This window comes from Pogona vitticeps, chromosome W (genome assembly GCF_051106095.1).
Source record: "Pogona vitticeps strain Pit_001003342236 chromosome W, PviZW2.1, whole genome shotgun sequence".
Classification (NCBI taxonomy): domain Eukaryota; kingdom Metazoa; phylum Chordata; class Lepidosauria; order Squamata; family Agamidae; genus Pogona; species Pogona vitticeps.
The window spans coordinates 1,815,402-1,832,500 of NC_135798.1; the positions used below are offsets into that span (position 1 = coordinate 1,815,402).

General features: G+C 42.0%; 1 protein-coding gene across 5 annotated transcripts in view; it reads right to left on the reverse strand.

Annotated features, from left to right (window-relative positions):
* Nucleotides 1–17,099, reverse strand: part of LOC144582989 (uncharacterized) — a 54,875-nt gene that overhangs the window by 5,685 nt on the left and 32,091 nt on the right. For 3 of the 5 annotated variants that reach the window (XM_078382347.1, XM_078382348.1, XM_078382350.1), the window contains exon 2: nt 16,376–16,468. The exons of 1 other annotated variant lie outside the window; for it this stretch is intronic. The gene's annotated coding sequence lies outside the window, so the exon portion shown is untranslated. Of the gene's footprint in view, nt 1–2,989; nt 5,083–16,375 lie in introns of those variants that run through there. One more of the 5 variants, XR_013539471.1, reaches the window with a different exon arrangement.

Here is a 17,099-nt window from a genome sequence, read left to right on the forward strand (position 1 = left end):
CAATTCCAACATCCCTCTCACTCGTAATTTTGCTGAGCCAAGTATCCCCCATCTTGTAATTGAGCAATTGGTTTCTTTTTCGAAGGTGCAGGACTTTGCACTTACCCGTGGCCAGGTAGGATCATGCCAGAAAGAGGGAGGAATATTATTAAATATAATGGTTCACAGAGTAGCGGAATCCAGCTGAACACCAAAGTATGATAGCCAAATAAGATCTTCACTGAGATTATGAATACACCAGGCACGAGGATAGTGTTGATACAGTGGGGTCTCTACTTAAGAACATCTCTACTTAAGAACAATCCAACTTAAGAACAGCTCCATTTGCTAAATTTTGCTTCTACTTGAGAACAGAAATCCAAGATAAGAACAGGGAAAAAAAAAAACCTTTCCTGCTCTTTTTTTAACCTTAGGTCATCTTAGGTTTAAAAAAAAATCTCCCCCTAGTGGTAGAGTATGTATTAACCAGCTTTGCATTAGTTCCTATGGGAACTAATGCTTCAATGTACGAACGCACCTCTACATAACAAAACAAACAAAAAAAAAAACCAGCCAGAACGGATTAATTGGTTTTCAGTCCATTCCTATGGGAAATTTTGCTTCAACTTAAGAACGTTTCAACTTAAGAACACCATTCCAAAACGGATTAAGTTCTTCAGTAGAGGTTCCACTGTAGTTTCTATGGACGGAAAAGAGCAGATACGGATTAAATGGTTTTCAATGCATTCCTATGGGAAATGCAGATTCAACATAAGAACTTTTCAACTTGAGAACCACCTTCCAATACGGATTAAGTTCTTAAGTAGAGACCCCACTGTAGTAGATATTCTATTATGAACAATATATACAGGCAAGTTTTCAGTTCCAAAATAATGCACAGTAGTTTTCACAGAGTTTTAGTGCATATATCATTTAAATAAGTTCAGTAGTTGAATACCATAAGTTCCTTCCAGCTTGCCAGAGTTCCTTCTCTTATCAAGCACGTAGACACAGCTTCCACCAGGATTCTCAGCAACAGGAACAATACGATTCTTCTCTACAGTTTCTCCAACAGTATCACCAGCAACAATCCACAACAACCCACAGATTGTGTGTCCTAGTGCTGCTAATTTTATCCTAGTATTGTCCAATCCTACGTTTACATTCACAGCTGTAACAATCACCTCAGCTGTGTATATTCAAGCTTTGCTTTACTTTACACTTCTGATTCTGACAATACTTATGGTCATTTTACAAACTTGATTTAACAATTCTATTCAGGTTGTTTCCCCAACCTGACAATGGTGAGGGTTTTTGGGCTAGGTTTTTTTTTTAAAGGAAAATAGTTAAAGTTTGAGGATTTGTTACTATTGGGTGTTGCTTTGCTAGGGTATGTCCTCAGAGTATGGGACCAAATGGAGATGTGATGCTAAAATGGAATGGTTTAAAGTCTTGATAAATAAAGATAAATGTTAAGGGATGAAGAGGAAGATAAGTTAAACCCTACCAAGGATGAAAGAAGATATAATATTACAATATACAAAAATATATGATATATATGAAAGAAGGTATAATATTACAACCCCTTCATGGATTGCTGCCTTGTTGTGGCAAAGGGGCTTGAGTAACTCAGGGAAGCTACGGGCTATGCCGTGCAGGGACACCCAAGACAGACAAGTCATAGTGGAGAGTTCTGACTAAACACAATCCATAGAGTATGAATTGGCAAGCCACTCCGGTATCTTTACCAAGAATACCCATGAACAGAAACAAAAGGTTAAAAGATATGATGCTGGAAGATGGGCCCCTTAAGTTGGAAAGTGTCCAACATGTTACTGAGGAAGAGCAGAGGACAAGTACAAGTAGCTCCAGAGCTAATGAAGTGGTTGGGCCAAAGCCGAAAGGACACTGAGCTGTGGATGTGAAAGGGAAGTCTGATGCTGCAAAGAAAAATACTGCATAGGAACCTGGAATGTAAGATCTACGAACCTTGATAAGCTGGATGCAGTCAAACACGAGACGGCAAGAATAAACATTGACATCCTGGCAGTAAGTGAACAAATGTGGACAGGAATGGGCGAATTCAGTTTAGACTATTATCATATCTACTTCTGTGGGCAAGAATCCTCTAGAAAACATGGAGTAGCCCTCATAGTCAACAAAAGAGTGGGAAAAGCTGTAATGGGATATAATGTCAAAATGATATAATGATTTAAATACGAATCCAAGGCAGACCTTTCAACATCACAGTCATCCAGGTTTATGCACCAACCACCAATGCTGAGGAGACTGAAATTTTATGAAGATTTACAACACCTTCTAGAACTGACACCAAAGAAAGATGTTCTTCTCATTATAGGGGTTTGGAATCCTAAAGTAGGGAGTCAAGAGATAAAAGGAACAACAGGGAAGTTTGGGCTTGGAGTTCAAAACAAAACAGGGCAAAGGCTAATAGAGTTTTGTCAAGAGAACAAGCAGGTCATCACAAACACTCTTTTCCAACAACACAAGAGGCGACTCTATACATGGAAATCACCAGATGGGCAATATCGAAATCAGATTGATTACATTCTCTGCAGCCAAAGATGGATAAGCTCTATACAGTCAGCAAAAACAAGACATGGAGCTGATTGTGGCTCTTGATCATCAGCTTCTCATAGCAAAATTCAAGCTTAAACTGAAGAGAGTAGGAAAAACCACTGGGCTACTCAGGTATAATCTAAACCAAATTCCTTACTAATACACAGTGGAAGTGAAGGACAGATTTAAGGAACTCGATTTGGTGGACGGAGTGCCTGAAGAACTTTGGATAGAGGCTCGTAGCATTGTACAGGAGGCAGCAACAAAAACTATCCCAAAGAAAAGGAAATGCAAGAAAGCAAAGTGGGTGTCCAATGAGGCCTTACAAATAGCAGAGAGGAGAAGGGAAACCAAATGCAAGGGAGATAGGGAAAGTTACAGAAAATTGAATGCAGACTTCCAAAGAATAGCAAGGAGAGACAAGAGGGCCTTCTTTTTTAAAAAAATATTTTTTATTTTATCACACTATAGACATACAAACCTAACAGAGATCACACAAAACAAGCAAAAGTAATAAATACAAACACACACACACACACACACACACACACACACACACACACAGAGAGAGAGAGAGAGAGAGAGAGAGAGAGAGAGAAAACAACAAATCCCCACATATAGGCAGGGTGGAGGCATTTCATACAATATTATCCATTATATAAATCTGACTGCATCAACCTTATTGCTCTTAAAAATTTGCTTGAGATGTGAGTCATCCTAAAGTTATAGTAATTCTAATGATTGATTTTTAAGATAATTTCTCTTACATCCTTGGCTAACCAATTATGCCTCAGAATATCAATATTTTACTATCATGAGAAATCCGCATTTCAGCAAAGATAAAAAACACCACAAAATATATTTATCTAATATTGGCTACTTAATCATATTATAATTCATATGTGCTTAATATCTCCATGTTAATGCTTTATACTATAATTAAGTAATCTCTAGTACTATGTTCACTCTAATATACATCTATACATACATGTATTTCATATCAGTATTTCATATATCATCATCAATTTCATATATTTTCAAATATCATCATCAGTCTTTCAAAAAGTAGGGATATTAAATGTCTCTCACCTGATATATTCAATCATGTTACAGTTTGTATATATTTTGTTTCTCAGACTACGTGCCTTAGACTCAACAGTTTCTAATGTTATATTCATCATAGACATTTCAGATTACATAATTGGAAATTCTTAATTGCCATTTGACTCCAAACATAGTAGAAATTACTTGCAATATATAAATCACATCCATTTTGTGTACATATGTGTGCCCCTCAAATTTATAATTTGGTTTTTATAATCATCAAATAACATTCACCCTTTTATATTTTATAAATCTTAACTCCATTGCACGGCCAGGAATTCCAAATCACTTATAACATAATAAATCTAAGGTTACATTCTTATAATTCATATTATGTTTCTCTAAGTAAAAGCTTTACAGTCTAATCTTGTGTTCATCATAGATATTTCAGATTATATAGATAAAAATTCTCAAATCCATAATTTCTATTGTTATATTCATCGGGTAACGTTCCTCCTTTTTTTAGTTTATAAATCTTAACTCTATACACAGGCCAGGTATTCCAGATCTCTTATGGCCTTATTAACCTAAAGTTAAGTTGCATCTTAAAGTGTACCATAAAGTCCACAATTTCTAATATTATATTCATCATAGATATGTCAGATTGTATAATTAATAATTCATAATTGTTATTTATCTCCAAACATAATCAAAATTACTTTGTTGTTATATTCATCAATTAACATTTCCCCTTTTATTTATAACATTATAAACCTAAAATTAGATTGGCTCCTTTTTTACTAGCTTTGAAATGCCATCTATGGAACCCTATTAGGCTATTTTCTCTCTCATTTGGTGGGCTCATCATGTTCTGCCTTTGAAGCCAAGCAATGTCTGATCTGTAATCATTTTGTTTCCCTTTCAGCCTTGCCTTTTTGCTTCTTTGTTTTGCAAATTCACCCATCGAGTTAGGACACATCTCTTTTTCACCCACCTGGACCTCTTTCTCACAATACAAATCAGTTTTCCTAACCTCCTTTTTAAAGATTTTACCCTCCTTTTTAAAAACAAATAAAGTCACTCTTTCTTCTGCTGCTATAGTGGGCTGATCTGCTTCTGTTTCAGTACGCTGTTCTGACGAAAATTCCCAAAGCTCTGTCGTTTCCTTCATATCCGAAAGCACAGTCTGGAGTTCAAAAAACTGAATTTCAAAATGATTCAGAATGTTCCTTTGTAAGTTCTGAAAGGCATTTATTATGTCTTCTGTTAAATCCATCGTGGTTGCAAAGTAGATGAACAAAGAAGCTTTGTAATTTCGAGATATGCTTGTTTGCCGCTTCCAAGGTTACACTATCTTCTTTGAAATCAGCCGCTTAAGTTTATTTTGTACTTACAGAGGCGATGTTGAAACCAATTAGTCCTTGTTAATGCAGTCATTCGTAAATCTTCATGCTTCCTTCCTGTCGTGGAGCTTCACAGCTAGGACGACATTAGACAATGGCGTTGATGGAATCCTTTGTCTGAAGGAGTGATCTGAGAGGTGGTTGCTTTCCACCCCCCAGAAGATCTCTGCTCTCCTGCGACTCAGGGTGGGCTTCTCCTAGCCTTCCCTGCCCTCCAATTTCTTGGGGAGAGTCTGGATTCACAGCATGCAGCAGAAATCTGGAGAGTCCAGATTCCTTGCTGCCTCGCTGTTTGTAGCTCCACCCCCCTCTCATCACAAGAGGGCCTTCTTAAATGAACAGTGCATAGAAATAGTGGAAAACAATAGAAAAGGAACAAACAGATCTGTTTAGGAAAATTGGAGATATTAAAGGAACATTTTGTGCAAAGATGGACATGGTAGGATTGTTCTCCTTGCAGTCCAGGGGACTCTCAAGTGCCTCCTCCAGCATCACAATTCAAAAACATCAATTCTTCGGCGGGCAGCTTTCTTTATGGTCCAGCTCTCACTTCCATACATCACTATAGGAAAAACCTTGGATTCGTATTGACATCTGTCATTTTTGAGATTATATCCCATTACAGCTTTTCCCACTCTTTTGTTGACTATGAGGGCTACTTCATTCCTTCTACTGGATTCTTGCCCACAATAGTAGACATGATAATTTGCCCATTCCCGTCCATTTTAGTTCACTGACACCTAGGATGTCAATGTTTATTCTTGCCATCTTGTGTTTGACTACATCCAGCTTTCCAAGATCTTACATTCCAGACCTGTCCGTCTTGGGTGTCCCTGCACGGCATAGCCCATAGCTTCCCTGAGTTACTCAAGCCCCTTCGCCACGAAAAGGCAGCAATCCGTGAAGGGGGCAGCAATCCGTGAAGGGGCTCCCTCTCTTAATGCAGCCTTAATAGCATTGGCCTTTTTTGCAGCCACATCACACTGTTGGCTTGTGACCTAAGATGATTCCAAGGTCCTTCTCGCTCCTAGTACTGCTGAGCCAGGTATCCCCTTGTCTTGTAACAGTGTGAAATAGTATGGGAAACCATGGAACCCAGAGACACTCCAGCGGCCAAGAGGTCAAGGGGTAGAGCAGGAGTCCCAGCACTATTACCATTCACAGAGCGACATCCCACAAGGGGAAATCCCAGAAGCTAACAGTCCAACAGTCCACCGCTACTCTCCCAAACCCAAGGCAAAGGTCAGGGCTGTTTTTTAGCAAGTGTGGATGGCAGGGAGCAGAAGAGAGAATGTCCTGTGCAGACCATCTTCACTGCTCCCAGTCCTGCTCCTAATATTCAGGCTGCCTTTTCCTATGGGAAGCCTGGCAACTTTTTCTCCTGCTAGCAACACAGGCACGACATGGTGCAGCAATACTGGACCATTTTTTTGAATCGCGGCTATAGAAGCAAATATCCCACATTCATACTGTAAAGTTATATAAAATAAACCAAAGAAAACAGAACCTGAATTTTACAGCCATGAAAACTCAGCACAGAGATCACATCCAGTGTCAGCAGGTGTGCCCAACACAGGGCCTCCTTTACAGGTTTCCACCTTTTCCCCTTCTTCAAATGACTGTTGTTTGTGTCCGTCATGAGTGTGCAAACGTCATGCTTGGTCGCCTTGCTAGCCATGGTTCTTGATCCTGATCCCCTGAGCTGCGGAATACATCAGGCTGCACCTGGTCCCTCATCTGCTTTCTCGGGACGAGGATCAGATATTTCATCCAGACCTTGAGTTCCCCCTACCTGCCCATATGGAGTCTTCCCCGACTGTAACAGACATGCTCAATGATGCTTGCAAACCTTCTACCACCTTGACCTACTCCTATAATGGGTAGGCGTTCTGTCACTTTGTATCAAGACAACATTTGCCTACTAGGCCAATGTCTCTGGATGCATTCCTTCAGCTTTTCCTTCACATCTTTTGCCTGGGACTGGCCTGTTCTATCTGCAAGCTGTTTCTCCGAGGCCTGGAAAATATGCACCCTGCCTATAGACCACTAACATCATAGTGTTCTCTCCAATCAATTCTTTTGTGGCTTAGGAGGCCTCCCTTCAAGCTGGCGTCGGCATCACTCCGCTCGCTGCCTTTCTCCTGGCAATAACTTTGGCTTGCAGGACTGGAGGACTGGCTGCACTAAGAGTGGGCCCTCATTTCTGTAAAGTAACCTTAAGGTCAGGCCTTACCTTCTTGCCTAAGGTATGTTCTGCCTTCTATCTGAACCAGTCAGCGGTCCTTCCTGTCTTCTTTCCCACACCATCTTCAGTGCCTGAGACAGCTCCACATGCTCTAGACATGAAGCATGCTCTGTCGCATTATGTGCATAACATGACCACTTTTTGTGCCTCACAGCATCTCTTTGTCACCTTTGTCAGCTCCTCCTTTGGAGCAACTGCTTCCTCTCAGTGTGGGAAAATTGTATGCCTTTAAAATGTATATATCTATGGCAGTAGCAAATGAATATTATAAATGTATATAAAGGTATATATCTGTATGCTAGTAGCAGACATCATGCCCTAGCTGCAAGACACGTACATAACTGCTAACTTCCAGTAACGGATAAATCATTGACCTGCTGTCTATTGTCTCTGGATAATGTAGTTAAAGTGTTCGTGTATTCAGGAACTTGTCTGTGTATTTGGATGGTATCTGTGTCTGTTTACTATTAACTGTCTGCTTACCAGCCTCTGTTTACTGATGCCTGTGTATTCAGGAAATTAGTTACCTCTGTATTGATTAACTAGAGCAAATGTAGTAGGGGGATACAATAAAAGAAGAGGAGGCGGGGGAACAAGAGATTCCGCCTCTGAACAGCTGCCATACACTCGAGTGTCCCGTCTTTTCTTTTCCCCCTTGCTGGTCAAGGAGAAAGATCCCTGCCCCTGAGGCTTCATCTGCAAGACCCCTACTTTCCTTCATCTTGCAGATCCCGACAAAATGGTGCCCTCTCTGAGGTAATTCACCTCTCTGAGGTCCATTCTTGAAGACCACCTACTCATCACGCCCGGTATGGAAGGGCTACAGCGCGCGCACGCATCCTCTGGATCCCGATGAGTAGGACTGAGGTCAACTTTCGACAATTCGCACTCATCTCGCCTGGCATAGGCCCCAAGACGCGTCAATCATCCACAAGGATCCCTCGGGTGAGTGGAATTTGTCCAGTAAGACACCTACACTTCTAAGAAACATGGGAACTTCTTTGTCAAATCTTCAGGAACAATTTGTAGTGTGTACTTGCCTCCAAGACACACGTAACATCTTTTTCGATTCAGAATTCGAGGCTAATCTAATCAAACAACTCCCTCAAATTCTGCCTCCCCTCCCTTCAGCCTCTTTGGCTTCCCTGCTGCACCCTTCGTCTCATTCTGACCAGCCTGATGAATTAAAAGCACTGCCACCTCAAGCAACTGAGATTGATAACCATCCTTCAATGGATACAACAGGTGCTTGTTCAGAAAATTGTCCAGAAACTAGCTGTGCAATTTCTGCTGTCATGCAAGAATCTGCCATAGCAGTTACTGTCAGATCTGAACTTTTCCCAGCTCATGGCATCTCCAAACTACAACTCAGTCTTAAAGACACAGAGACAGAGGCTCTCCCAGACTTCTCATCCGTCCAATGGCTTGTCTCTAATGGCTGCAAAGCCTTGACAAAAGATTCCTTTCCACCAGCAGAAGGACTCATTTGCCTTCAAGATAGAGCATTTAAGCAAACAGAAATTAATGCTGGTGCGTCCCCTGATGGTCCTCTAATGTTTATGGGAGGAGCTGCATTTTCTACTGCTGTTCAGCAAGGCTCCGCGACAACAGCTCTAACTCAAGCAGCAGGAGTATCTATAAATGCATTCCAATCAGCAAATCAAACTGCATGCCTGACTCCCTTCCTTGCTGGTCTGAAAGAAGCAGCAGCTACTTTAGTGTCTCCGCCTGTTCAGCCAAAGTTGCATGATATTTCATGGAATTGGGACCCAGGCCCAGATTTCTTTGATATCATAGACTGGGGGTACAAAAGCAGCTTTACAAGCATTAGATGCATCATATAAGGAAGGGGAGGAAGAAGAGAATCTAAGGGGGGTAACTGTTACACACCAACATGAAGCTTGTTTTGAACTGCTTTTTCCATATGCCAATCCTGTTTGGGTGAAAAATCTTACTCAGCCGGCAACATGAAGCTTGTTTTGAACTGCTTTTTCCATATGCTAATCCTGTTTGAATGAAAAGTCCTACTCAGCCGGACATGGCAATTATATAGATCACCAAAGAATGCCTCCCACCTGGACAGTAGAGAGATAATGCTGCATATTGAGGTGGGAGGAGGCGAACCAGAAAGTTTTTCCCCATCACCTTCCAATCTAGAGAAAGCATTGTTTACACTCAAGCCACTTGTAAGGATCCAAATGCTGTCCTGCACACTCTAGGTTCCATGTTCTTAGAACTACAAATCCTATCACACCTTGCATTGCTGTGAGCATATGGGACTTCATACAAGCCTGCATTCCTGTCTCTGCCTTCCAGGAGTAACAGTGTCACATCCCTGAGAAAATGTTTGTTGCAAATGCTGTAAATTGTCAAAAATGTTTGTTTTTCTTTCTGCAGGATAAAAGTGCATAACATGTGTTTCCTCTATTAGCCAGATCTTAAAGTATTGAATTTTAGAGAAGCAATTCTTAGTTTTATACTCAGAATTAACTGCAGTTTTAGCCTTTGAGCTTTTCTCTAATGCTGAATTTAATTTTGTTGTAGACACTGTATGTTTATTCTTTTACGTCACAGTTTTCCTTGAAAATTATTTTCTAATGTAATATGAAAACTTTGTCTGTTTATCCCTGAGACAGAGAAGCATATTATTCCCTACAAGTAGGCCCCACAGTAGGCAATTTTGTACACTGTGATGCTGATACATCTGACATGCTTGCTTGTAAAAACACATTTTCAGTCCAGGGGAAATTTAAGGGCACTAGCAGGCAACTTTTTAATTCAGTCAGTTGTACAGTTTAAGAACTTTGCCCAGAGCCAGGCAGATGCATACAAGCACCATTCTTTACTACTCATCCCTCAAAATAAGTTGCTGTTCTTTTGCCAAGCTCTATATGTATCTCTCCAGTCAAGTGTCATACAAGAAATTCATGGTGTGTGTGTCTTCAGTGGGGAAGTTGTCTGTGTCACATATTTCTATGCAAAAAATCTGTATACCTTAAAAAATGTTTTGCTTTTGCCTCTTAGTAATATGCTGTGCTTATATATCTGAATAATATGTTTTCAATATGTTTTATTTTCCTGAAAATTGTTCTGTATACTTGTTATGCATATCTTATTGTAATTGTAATTTTAATTATCCTATATTGTATTTTCTTTAATCTACACTGTAAATTTAATTCTCTTGCAAGATTCCAGGTTTCATTCCATCTGAACAATGTTTTAAAGTTGTAAAGAAAGAGTTTTGGCTCTCAGTGCAACAAGGAAGCAGGTTTGGCTATTTGAATGCTTTCCTTATTCCCAGTGGCCTGGAACATGCTATTCCGCCCTCTGCTGAAGATGAGCCTGACTTCATACCATAATAACTGGATTCGGAATTTTCAGGAGTTTACAACAGACATTGTCTTCAACAAAATAAATAAAAAACGGTTGGGATGTGGGAAAATTGTATGCCTTTAAAATGTATATATCTATGGCAGTAGCAAATGAATATTATAAATGTATATAAAGGTATATATCTGTATGCTAGTAGCAGACATCATGCCCTAGCTGCAAGACACGTACATAACTGCTAACTTCCAGTAACGGATAAATCATTGACCTGCTGTCTATTGTCTCTGGATAATGTAGTTAAAGTGTTCGTGTATTCAGGAACTTGTCTGTGTATTTGGATGGTATCTGTGTCTGTTTACTATTAACTGTCTGCTTACCAGCCTCTGTTTACTGATGCCTGTGTATTCAGGAAATTAGTTACCTCTGTATTGATTAACTAGAGCAAATGTAGTAGGGGGATACAATAAAAGAAGAGGAGGCGGGGGAACAAGAGATTCCGCCTCTGAACAGCTGCCATACACTCGAGTGTCCCGTCTTTTCTTTTCCCCCTTGCTGGTCAAGGAGAAAGATCCCTGCCCCTGAGGCTTCATCTGAAAGACCCCTACTTTCCTTCATCTTGCAGATCCCGACATCTCAGACCATCTCTAGATGGTCCGTCATGACCGTCTGTCTTCCCTATGATTTGGCAGAGACTCCTCTTCCAAAGTCAGTGAGAGCTCACTCTACTAGAGCTGTAGCATTCTCAACAGCCTTTCTCCATGGAATGGACATCATGGATGTCTACCGTGCTGCCACATGCACCACTCCACCTATCCTCATCTCATTCTACCAACTGGATGTCCGGCTGAAGGCTGAGGCTGCGGTGGGTCAAGCTGTCCTGACTTCTGCACTTTCGTGGCATCCCTCTTCCTGGTTAGTTTGCGTAGCTTCTCAGTCACCGATTCATGTGTATTCACAGAGGCCATGAATGAGAAAGTTACTTACCTGTAACTCTGGTTCTTCAAGTGGTCGTCTGTGAATTCACACATCCCGCCCTCCTCCCTGCTATCCATCACATGTGCCATGGCATGCTGGGCAGTGGTGGTCAGTTCCTTAGAACTGAGGCACTAGTGCCAAGGGCAGAGTAATATAGCTGGTGTAGGGGAGGTCCCAGCACTGCTTAAAGCTGTGAAAGTTTCCAAAAATGCTCTGCTCAAGTGCAGATTAACCCATTAGTGTGAATTCAGATTAACCCATTAGTGTGTATTTAAAATGAACTTGGATAGGCTGAGCAGAGAGGTGAAAAGATAAAATTTTAAAGCATATTTTTGCTGGTTTTACATCATCATCACCATCATCATCATCATCATCATCATCATCATCATCATCATCATCATCATCATCATCATCATCATCATCATAACAATAATAAAGTACATGCCGCATTTCTCCCAAGGGACCCAAAACAGCTTAGAACATAAAAGTTCACACAGTTAAAAACACAGTAAATTAAATATTAAAAAACAAATTAAACAATATATGATTTTAAATAAAATTAAAATATTAAAACAGGAATAAAATAATATTATCTGCTAAAATGGGGTTCAGGGATTCATAGTTGTTAAAAGCCTGTCTGAAGGGATGCGTCTTTAGCTTTTTTCAGAAGCATAAACAGGGAAGGTCCCTTTCCTGATCTCCCAACGGAGGGCGTGCCATAGCCCGAGGGCTGCCACCAAGAAGGCCCTCCTCTCCTGTGTTCCCATCAGCTGTCCTTGGGCTGGCAATGGGGCTGAGAGGAGGGCCCCCTCTGCTGATCTTAATCACCAAGAAGGCGCATATAGGGAGATACTGTCCTTCAGGGAGCCTGGGCCCAAGCTGTTGCATTACTTAAAATGAAATAGATCCCTAAATTAAATTTCCTACAGTGGGGTCTATACTTAAGAACTTAATCCGTATTGGAAGGTGGTTCTCAAGTGGAAAAGTTCTTATGTAGAATCTGCATTTCCCATAGGAATGCATTGAAAACCATTTAATCCGTATCTGCTCTTTTCCGTCCATAGAAACTAATGGGAAGCTGCTATTCCACCTTCGACCACTAGAGGGGAATATTTTGTTTCTTTTCTTCTTAGGTCAAGAAAGGTTCAGGAACATGTTTTAAAGCTTGTTGTGCTGATTTCTTCAGCACAAAGACACACTGGCAGGAGTCTGGAAGTCACACCTTGACCCAGGCTTTGCAAGCCAGAATGCCTGACCCACACAATTCTTCAGCACAAAGACACAGAGCTCTTTTCCCACCAAACCAACCCAAAGGGAGAGAGGGAGGGAGGGAGGGAACAATGTGGAAAAGAGGCAGGAAGGAAGGAAGGAAGGAAGAAAGAAAAGGTCATCACTGGGACACACAGACCCCTCAGACAAATGTTTGTGCTTTTTAAAGCCTCCCTCCCTGCCAGGCTGCCCGTTTTGGCAAGCATCCAGCATAGCAAGCATCAGGAGCCCATTTTCCCATTTCCATTCAAAGGGGGAAAACATGCATGCACCATGGGTAGAAAAGGTTCAGATTCTAAGGAAACAATTCATTTTTGGAGTTCATTCTACACTCTCACCCCACAATTCCTTCTCCCCCCACCACGTTTTCCCAGATCTAAGCAGCAAACCGCAGCAAGCAAAGAAAACAATTCATTCTACACTCAACCCACGTTTTCCCAGATGTACAGTACAGTAATCAGCAAAGCGGAGCAAAGGAAACAATTCTCTCTTCCCTGGCCAACAGACGAATGGAAGCAGTTTGAATCTGCTGCTTTCCCCGCTTCTCCCGCTTTGTTTTTTTGCCCTTATTTGGTCCTAGGCACTTCCCTGGCCAATGTTGTTTCCCCCCCCCCCATTCCTTATGTAAGTGGATTCTCCTTTTGTAAGTGGAAATGGATTTTTGCAGACGGAGAAGGACGTAACTGGAAAAGTACGTAAGTAGAACCTTTCGCAAGTAGAGACCCCACTGTATTCTGGATGTTACCAATAAAGATTACTGACATGTGGTTAAAAGAATGGCAAGTGATGATTAATATATATTGCAAGAATAGTAAAAAAGCTAGGATTGATAAGTAACTGTGACACATATCACAAAAAGAAAAAGATAATCAGATACTCAATATCAAATTATATTATGCAGCAAATGAAAAATTGTGAAATTTGAGGAAACTATTGAAAAAAGACTGAAATTAGAAGCAACGAAAAACAGAAGGGATCATAAATGAAATAACTTGCATCTTAGTTTATTTTCCTTCTCTCATTTTTTTTCTCAATAATGAAGAGGTCTTATACTCTCTGCCTCCATGTGTCTTTCACCCCTTCATCTGACGTTGGGATTCAAAATGGAAACATTTTCCCTCAATGTCCTCTCCTTATGACCAAAGACCATCATCCTCAAACATTATTTCAATGATGTTTCTGCAAGAGATTCAATAAGTTCTGGGGAAAGGATGGACAAAGATCTTGGCAATTTTTAAAAAAAAACCTGTGGGAACCTTGGGAGAGTAATCCTCAACCCACATTTATGTATGTACGTTTGTATGTGTGTATATCTGTATGTGTGTGTATGTACGTGCTTCATCTATCACTTGCTTAAAATGGCACCTTCTCTAAAATCCATGCCTGGGGCCCGATAAATGCTCAAACGCCCGCACCCACACCCTGCAATCTTCCCACCTCCTGTTTCTTTCCAGAGGCTGTGCAAAGCTTCCCTCTTCCCTGTGAGAACCTCCCGGCAGGAGCCCTTCTCGAGGAAGAGACCGCACGCCTCCCTCCTCTTTGGGTCTCCGGCTTTCCCTTCCCTTCCTCTCAAGGGCAGCTGAGGCTCCGCGCCCGGCCAGGGGAGACCCTGCCTTGGTCCTCGCAGGAAGAAGCCGAAGAGATACAGGAAGAAGGTTGGCGGGCGATCTTCTGGGACAGCTTCAATCCTGCAAAAACTATTCTCAGAACTTGGAAGAGGTCATCAAGGATCACTTTTCCTCTCATAATTCTGCAGGAGAAACGCACCATGGAGAATTAACAGAAGGTGTTTCTCTCTTAAAGATGTTCCTGAGATGTCATGCGGAAGGATAACGGATGCTCCCAAAATAAAATCAATTAATCAATCAGCTGGAACCTACCAAAAAGACACCATGGATTGAAAAAAGGTCTACTCTTGCAGAGAAGCGAGAAGAAGGCTCTCCTACTCCAAAAATTATTTCCTTCTACAAAAATCTCTTCATGCAGGAGTTGTCATGATCATGAGTATGTGGTTTAAAGCATGTGATTTGAATGGTTTATGTAGTCATTAGAAATGTAATACGGATTCAAATTGGTTCTGTATAAGGCTGATTGTAAGCCCTGGGAATGTTTTCTGAAGAGGCCGTGAGAAGTGGTAAGAATGTTTTGCTGAAGCCTGGGATGGCAAGGACAATATAAGGGGTGAAATAACATTCCAGCTTAATTGGAAAGAAGATTGGAAGAACAAAACAACACATGCATTCCTGTGAGAAAGAGAGGCCGGGAGAGACTTTGCAGCCCCTGAATTACAATTAGTCAACAACTCAGATGAAGAAGAAGGGTGGAGTTTAGCGAGTAGAAAATGGAGATTGTGCCATGTGGAGAGTTCCTTAGCGTAGAGAGGTTTTTGATCCATTTTACCTTTTTTTCCTTGTGTTAGGATGAAGGTTTCAGAATGTAGGAAGAACAGAGAGAAGAAGGGGGACTCTCACCCTTTGCCTACCCTGAAGAAAGCTTTTTAGAAATCTTAGCTATTTTTACTTAGCTGGAACATGTTATTCATTTTAACTGCAATATTCCTTGGAAATATAATCTATGCCATGCTTATACAACGAACTGGATTTTCTATGAAACTTTATTTTTTTCAATAAAAAAGAAATTTAAAAATCTACAGGACTGGTCTCTTGAGCAGTGAGTCTGCTGAGCCTGCCTCCAGGGGTGGCAAGGCCATAATATAGCTATCAGACGGAGTCCTAATCCTCCGAGCTTTAGTGAGTCTTAAGGGACTACAAAGCCCAGGTGTCTGTACTTGCTAGCTACAAGCAAGTGCAGAAGAGAACCTTTAAGGCCAGACTTACTGGAAAGGATTTGTGCTACACCATGGCTGATGGTTAAAGGGACTCAGCCCAGCTGAAACGGGGTACACAGATACCTGGAGGCTCTCTGGCTGAAGGAGTAGCGCTCCCTAGAGGGAGGCTGGTCCTGACAGGAGTGACTTGTCCTATTGGATCCCAAAAGAGGAAAGGAGAAATTCCGGGGGGGGGGGGGTAGGATGCCACGCTGTCCAGGGTTGGAATCTCACCAACAGCACAGGGCTAAGCCAAGCAGGACTGCGAACGAAAAGAAAAACACTCTGCACATGTTCAGAGATGCACTACTGTAGACAGTAAAACTGGGACTCACACAACCCGGGTTCGAACCCCCACTCAGCCAGGGAACTGACAGCGTGTCTTTGCTTTCACAAACCAGAGGTCTCCAGAACGGGGCGACAGACGGAAGTCGACAGAAGAGACTCAAAGTGAACCTCAGAATATGGGGATTTCACACCGACTCAGTCTCCTTTGCACTGTCACGCCCCATCTCGGTGGCCCCTCTGGCCCTCACCAGGCACCATGGAAGGTCTGGTGGAAGGCGCCCTCCAAACGCTCCTGATGCTTCCTGCGAGTGGGCTAAAATTCTCTGAAATACTGATGTAATTCAGGATTAGCGTCCTGCTAATGATAGGGTTGCTGTTTAATAAATAAACAAACACAGGGGTGCTTCTGGTCCCAAAGAATGAAAGAGATCTCACCTGCTATTCAAGTTTTTGGGGGGCTTCGGAGTTTGATTCTTGTCTTTTCATCCAGAGAAACGCCGGAGAGCATCAGCTGAGTCTCACCTCGTCCTTGGGAGAAAAAAATAAAAACAAATAATTCTGGAGCCTTCTCATATAGATAAAACCAAAAACTTTCCCTTAGCATAGAAGCCTTTGTCTTTTTGACAATCTGGAGAATTCAATTCTTCAAAAAATACCTCCAGGTTATGAGTTGGGGGGGGGGGAAATTGTGTGCTTCTATACCCATGATTCCAAAAGCCAGGAAATAGCCCAAAAATGCTGCACAATCTCGTGCCCGCCTTGCCAGCAGGAAAAAGGAGGCCGAGCCAGACAGCGCAAAGGGTGGCTGAAGGTTGGCAACCACCCAAAGCAGCTGCCCAGAGGGTCTAAAGCAGGGGATCCCCCCAACCTTGGGCCTCCGGATGTTCTTGGTACTTCCGCTCCCAGAAATCCTGGCCAGCAGAGGGGGTGGTGAAGGCTTCTGGGAGTTGCAGTCCAAGAACCTCTGGAGGCCCGAAGTTGGGGACCCCTGGACTCTGCAGGAGACCCTCTTCTGCTCCTTGCCCTTCACAGCCCTGACCATGGCTTTGTGTCTGGGGGAGGAGTGGTCACTTGACGAAAAGGGGAGTCAGCTTCTGGGATGTTCCCTTGCGTGGTGTCGCTCTGGGAACGGCGGGGGTGCTGGGGGGGGGCTCCTGTT